The sequence below is a fragment of the Cynoglossus semilaevis genome, chromosome 15 (assembly GCF_000523025.1).
Source record: "Cynoglossus semilaevis isolate Cse_v1.0 chromosome 15, Cse_v1.0, whole genome shotgun sequence".
NCBI classification, from domain to species: Eukaryota; Metazoa; Chordata; class Actinopteri; order Pleuronectiformes; family Cynoglossidae; genus Cynoglossus; species Cynoglossus semilaevis.
Genome location: NC_024321.1, coordinates 4,060,600 through 4,067,497, shown reverse-complemented (window position 1 = coordinate 4,067,497; position 6,898 = coordinate 4,060,600). Strand labels below are relative to the sequence as shown.

Here is a 6,898-nt window from a genome sequence, read left to right as displayed (position 1 = left end):
CCCCTCCTCATCTCCCCATAAAAATGTATATTAACACTCAGAGCTCACTATAATGATCCACACTGCTGGATTTTCATATCTTGTAGCTTCATTTATTCTAATGCCTTATGCAGCAAGTGTACTGCCTAGAGTACATTATACTTTTGTTAGTATTTGACTTATGTACCATGTGACGCTACACTGTTATAGGTTTTCTTTTTTCTTGTTTAATGAACTACAATTTTAATAGTAAAAGGAAAAGAAAGAAAATGTTGAGAAATAATGTTGACATTATTTCTCAACATTTTCTTTCTTTTCCTTTTAACATTTCCTTATTAAGCATTATTATTATTATTATTATTATTATTATTATTATTATTAGCGTGATTTATGCAGGGTACGGTGTAGAAAAAAGCCTGCTTCCTGCTTTTGAGTTTTCAAAATGTTTCTTTTTCTCTATGATGCAACCTGCTGAAACTTCCCCTCACACTGGTTAATAACTTTTCTCCATTTCCTCTGGAGTTCACACCCCCTCCCCTCTTTTATCTGCTCAGAGATATTGCAACTCTGTTTATGTGGTAATTGAATTTAACATGACTTTGGTACAAACAGCAGCAGCTGGGTGATCAGTGTGCATCCAGGTGTGTGTGTGAAGTGCGGAATAGACACATCGAACTTTATCTCAGTAAAAAGCCCTCTCTGAAGAAACATGACATCTTGATTTAGATGCAAAACCCAATCCCATGCTCGGCTGGTGCCTCCCATGAGGAGCCGGGTGAGATTAAGATTTAATGGCGATACCGAGGCAAAGACACTATCTGTCTGCAGCCTCCCATCTCCTTCACACAACATCTCATCACCCTCTCCGCTGCCTTTCTGCCGCTCTCTTACTCAGCCCTCCCTGAACAGAGGTGCAGCTGCAGATGCACTTCCTCCATGACCCAATGAATACACACACACAGTCACGCATACGTGGGAAACTGAGTGAATACAACTCACACGCACACAGGAAATTACATGTGAGGGTAACTATACAGAAACTACTATGAGATAATCTAAACAACACGTTTTCATCCCTGAAATCCCATATATAAATCTTATCCAGGATTTATATATGGGACCTTTGCAGATTTGACAACAAATTCTGAAACATTAGGGGCAAAATATATTAGATTTTTATCAGCTAAAATAAAACAAAATCTGGACTATAGAGCGCACCTGAATATAAGCCACATCCACTAAGTTTAAAAAAATTAAATAAATAAAAATACATATGTAAGCTGCACCAGAGTATAAGCCGCCGCATCATACGAATTTCTGTGTATGTGTTGCATGTGCGAAATAAAAACTAGCGTGTTCTTCTTTGCACTGACTCCCTCTGTCTGTCTCATTTTTGCACTTCCTGCTATAACGCCCCCTGGCAGCTGAAGAAAGATTCATAGAAATGCTGCATCTTTGTACAAGCCACATGGTTCAAAGCGTGGGAAAAAAGTAGCGGCTTATAGTCCGGAAAATACAGTATATTGACATATTTGTACCATGGCATATATCATGTATATATGTCTTGTGATTTAATAAATTATTCTGTAATTTAAGATCATGAATATGTGAACAATGCCAAAATCATTCAATAGAAAAAAGAGATTAACACTGAAAAAAAGACATGATTCCTTCAATGTTAAGAATGACTATAGGGTAAATCTAACAGTTAACTGCCACTGGTACAATCGTTTGGCCAGAAATGTGGGCTTTTTTCTTTAGCCTATGAAACAAGTAGACAATTTAATTACATCAAATAAACCCAAGGTTTGCAGATGTTTTTGTTTTAAATCAAACCTACTACAGTCTGCCATAATGTGAATATTAAAGACAATAAAATGCAACATGTTCTTGTGGTGTGAAGTCACTTCCTATAATATCATCTCAACCAAACACAAGACACAAAAAGTGGGACTTTATGGAAAGGACAACTCAAAAAACACCAACCAGTAAATATGTGCTACTCACCACTCTGAGAACTGATCATCCCCTCAGCCATGGCCTGGACTTTATCTTCTCTGGTACTGTTTCTGTTGCTCCGGCTTTTGTCTTTGTCTTTATCTAGAATGCAGAGAGAAGAAACAGAAATGAAATGAAAATTAAAGCAGTGATTTTTTTAGCAGCAGAGAGAATCAATATATATGTTTCCCAATTCAAATACACAATTACAGAAGCATAAAATTATGAATTATACAAAATGAAGCTGAAACAAGGGACTCATAACTAAAAGAGAACGCTGCCAGAAAATCCATTGCCTGCGCACAACAAACAACATCCTATTATAAAAACATAGTATATTATTTATGTTTAATAAGATATATTTTAAGGCTCACATTGACACTTTGGTGCCGAGTTCTGGGTTAAACAGCTGGGAGGATTTATTTTCTACAGAAATTCCTAAGCTTGTGTGCATCTCTGTTATTATTACTAACAAAAACCAAAAAGTCTGTTCAAAAACAAAATGGACTTAGCCTGGACACAGCCATTAAGATCCCCCTTTTTTTTAAACGGACACCATTAATAGGCCATTAAGAGTTCAAGGACACCGGCCGTCCTAGTTTTCTGATCATTTATCTGGTGGATCCCCTCATTAATTCCGAACCCAGATATCTCGCAGAGGCCCCGGAATACTGATGAACTTTGAAAAGGCGGGGTTTCTCTGAAGTCCCAATAACCCTTCTATGATCCTGTTCTTTTTATTACAAATCATCCAAATGTCATGGACATTCTGGCCGTGAATGAGATGATATTAGTGTAAGTTGTGTCATCACACCAATAGGACAATATTTGATCAAAATGTCATGTGGTTACAGAACATTTATTTCACATTGGTGTGTCACCATGATGCCTAAACCATGGGTGTGAGTTCATTCTCTCATCTCATATAACAACGTAAAAACTGAGCAACAACATAATTAAATACCAATTATGAGTGGCTAACTTAACGTTAGCCAAAATGGTTAAAAATGAGCAAATTCATTAAGTAATGCAACTACTAATATGCTTATATTTCAGCATACCTGCTGCTAACACAAGAATTTCCCAAATATGGGATTAATATAGTATATTAATATATATTTTTTGTTTTACATTTACTGAATATAAGTCATGATAGTAGAAGAAATAGTTAAAAACAAGTCACCAGGAAACAATAACAAAACATGATTAAAACAGTAGCTATTATGTAGATTTGATTAAAAATTGTCTGAAATGTTCAAAGATAGTTTTCCAGAAAACATATTCTCCTGACATTGAAGTTCTTCTTTGCAACTTAACAGATCTAAAAGTATGACATTTGAAGTTTAAGTCTTTGTCTAGACACTCAGACTGCTCTTGTCTGTGAGCAGCATAACTCAAAATGGATGACAGGTTGGATTCCACAGAGAGTGAGTTAGGGACAGAGGATGCTAACAAGAACGTCCTCAGGTCATGTATTGTTCGAAATCTTTCAATTGAAACACTGTTTATTTATTACGCCTTACAAACAATGCGTCAGTGTTTTTGACTGTAAGTACAGTGAACTAACTAATGACTATCACGGCGTTCAGTGATTAACTCAACTCTCACAGACACTTTATCAATCGTAGAGAAACCGTTACTGTTTACTTGTCTGCTGTAAGTTCAGTCCTAAATTGGTGAGCACTCATTTGCATGTTGTTTGCCAGCTGGATTCAAGATTGCGCACCAATCAAGACAATGGTGTCTCTGCCCAATTATGTGGCCATTAAGTGCAATAGCACCTGGATGCTGGTGTAGACAACGGAGCTTCATCAGTGTTAGTTCTTAACTGCAGCAGCCCCGATAAGGCCTTTTTGTTGTCTGTAGTCTTTTTTTTTAATAGTATATACATCTGAAACCTGTCAAAGTCTGTGTTTTGTCTTTGTTCTCACTCGGTAGTTTAGTCAGGTTTTGGAACCGCAAGCTCTAAATACCACTGGGTTACTTGAAATCATTTTGTGACAAACTTGAAATGGTAAATTTGAATTTTACCGTTGAGCAACACTGGATGAAATTAGTCTAGATGCCAAATGAACTCAGTCTCCTGATCCAAACGTTCTCTCCTCAATGTCACAAATCCACAGCTAATAATGGAGAACCAATTACTCTGCACAGCTGGGCATCTCTTCCATGTGTCTTTGGATCTCGATCGTCTGGTTGCTTGTAAATACACGGACGATTTATACTTCCTTACAGAGCAAAACTCATTGGGCCTAATGACAAGAAAGCAATTAATCAAATTATGATGTCAATTAAGAAGTCTGCTCTAGTGAGGGCAGAAGAAAGCTACCAAATTAAAGATGTGAGTGTTTCCCTCCAGGACGTTAATGTAGGCCATTAAATCATTAAATTACATCCATCCTCCCACTCCTACATAGACATTGTTTCACAGAGCTAGAGCTAGAGCTAGAGCTTAAGTGTTTTTTCAAACATTTAATCCACAGGTCTGGTCTTACATAACTTCCTTTATTTTCATCTGATTTGTATTCAGCACTCCAGAGCCTGGATACTTATCACCATCACACGCAACATTATTAGCAGCAGATGCTTTGAACATAGTGAGTTTTCATGTTGTCAGTGATTCAACAATAATGAGTCTCTATGGTTTTCAGTAAAAAAAATAAAAAGCATATTGACTGAACATATGACAATATAGGTCAAAAACATATGATTGTATCAATGGATATGAAAAAAACAAAACAAAAATTTCCTGATCACAACTTACAATTGCAAGTTTCATTTGATCATAAATAAAGAGCTCATATTATGAATTATGATACAATGTTCAAGTTAACCTTACCAATTAAGCAGGGACACATACATTTACAGATTCTTTTTTGATGAGTTAGCAAGCAAGCTTTCCTGGATACACAAATCCAGCAGATTGTCTATAAGAACTAACATTTCTACATAAGTTGGGGTTTTGTGCTGCTCACATAACTCATCCTTTTGCTTCAGAATGTAACCCAACAGGAGGATGGTGATTGGTTTGCTGTTAGCAAGCAAGCAAACAAGTTGTCCTGCACTGGCAATTATGACTCTACGTCTCCTTTTGGCCAGCACTTAAATACATTTTGCAACATTCTGGAAGAGACATTTATACCTCTATAGCGCTCTAGAAGTGAACCAATGTTATCCAAATTAGTTCATTAGTTCAGGATGACAAATGTGACACAGTATATTTCTGCTACAAAGGATGTACAGACACAAGCCAAGGTTGGGGCAGCAGAAAAATGCTAATTAAAAAAAGTTGCAACTCTGATGATGGGGGAAACCTGGTCTGTAAAAAGTGACACAACATTAGCATGACTTTAAAACGTTGACTTTGTCATTGAGGGCCAGTGAAGTTTATCTGATTTGCTTCATATAACTTGAAGCCCACAGATAAAATCTGCAGTCCAGTGGGAGAGAGAGTGCTGTGGCAGAGTCGTAAAAAAAAAAACACGTCGACAAAGTCTGAATTAATGGGTGGTTACATTGATTTCATTGTCTCGTGAAGTCGTGTGATCATCAGTTATGTTGCAGATTGGATGGGAAATAAGACGGATGTTTGAGTCTTGCTGTAAACTAACAAGACACAAGGTGAGTCTGTTAATAATCAATAAAACCTCAACACAGTCAATTCAACACTGAGGTCTTTGAGTTGAAAGCGTGGTTGCCATAGCGTTGTCCTGGAAAATCCATAATCAATAGGTTCTGTCTAACAGCGGTTATCTCTCAGCGATCAAGGGTTAATTATGTTTGTCTTTGATTCTAATAATACTGGACAAGTTACGAGTTAAGATTAATGGCATGACAATAAAAATATGCAAGTTTTTTCTGCGTCATATCTTTCATGCGCATCGTTGATGATTTTCTATGCATTTTAAGAAAAATGTTAACATTCTTCTGGGCTCACAGCGTTAATGTTTATACTCTGTTTTATATGTTATCAGACTTCCTTCCTGTTTTGATGTTTTTTTAATTTTAGATGTAATTGTGAAAAGTACTAATTTTTAGCTGGTTTGTTATTTGACCTAAATAATAGCTGAGAAAGAAGCTGGAAAATCAAAGGTTAATGGCTTCCAGCAACAGTTTTTTTTTTTTCAGTTCCCCTTTTAATAAGCTAATGTTAGACTAACAAGGAGTTTCACTTTTTTTGCGTGGTTTTATCAAAACACTTCTTTGAATAGTTTAGTAGCTTCAGGTCATCATTGTCATACTGTTATTCAGTGGACAAATCCCAATAGTTCCTGTTATCATGATGATGCATTTGTTCCTGCTGNTGTCATTGGCCTATTTCAGTCGTTTAGTAGGTCATAGGCAGAGCGTAAGCATGAACACTCTATATGTTTGTTGATGATTCATGCAGATAATTATTACTAATGTAATTATTAAGATGTTTTAATATAAAATTGAATATTATATCTATACCTATATTACCCTCCTGTTGTCTTTTGCATATTGTACACAACCAGCGTCTTCACAACAGGTTTGCATCTTGTCCCGGAATGAGAGTATGAGGAAAAGTGGGCACAAGTCGTGCAGTACAGGAGAACGCACACACACACACACACACACACACAAAGCCATATTATCAGCCAACTAAAAAAAACGACAACTAAAAAAAAAAACAGCTCAATGACACAATGTATTTTTTGGTCTTGCCTTAATAAGTTACATCACATTCTGTTTTTAAAGCTAGTTCCCATTTTCTTGAATGGCGTCTCTTGATAAGCGAAATTCAAGGGAAAGAAAATGCTGCAAAACCAGGCTCAAATGGGAGTGTTAAGCTAAATGCTAAAGTTAAGGGCAGGCTAACATTGCAAAAAAGCTCTATAATTTGCAGTAGTAATTTATATATATATATATATATATTTAAATTTACATATATATAAGTATA

The 6,898-nt window shown here is 36.2% G+C and overlaps 1 protein-coding gene across 2 annotated transcripts in view; it reads right to left on the bottom strand.

The window, feature by feature from the left end:
- The window catches only part of lingo2 (leucine rich repeat and Ig domain containing 2), a 199,125-nt gene that overhangs the window by 77,391 nt on the left and 114,836 nt on the right, over nt 1–6,898 (bottom strand). For both annotated transcript variants that reach the window (XM_017039506.2, XM_008326579.3), the window contains one exon: nt 1,987–2,079. The gene's annotated coding sequence lies outside the window, so the exon portion shown is untranslated. The remainder of the gene's footprint in view (nt 1–1,986; nt 2,080–6,898) is intronic.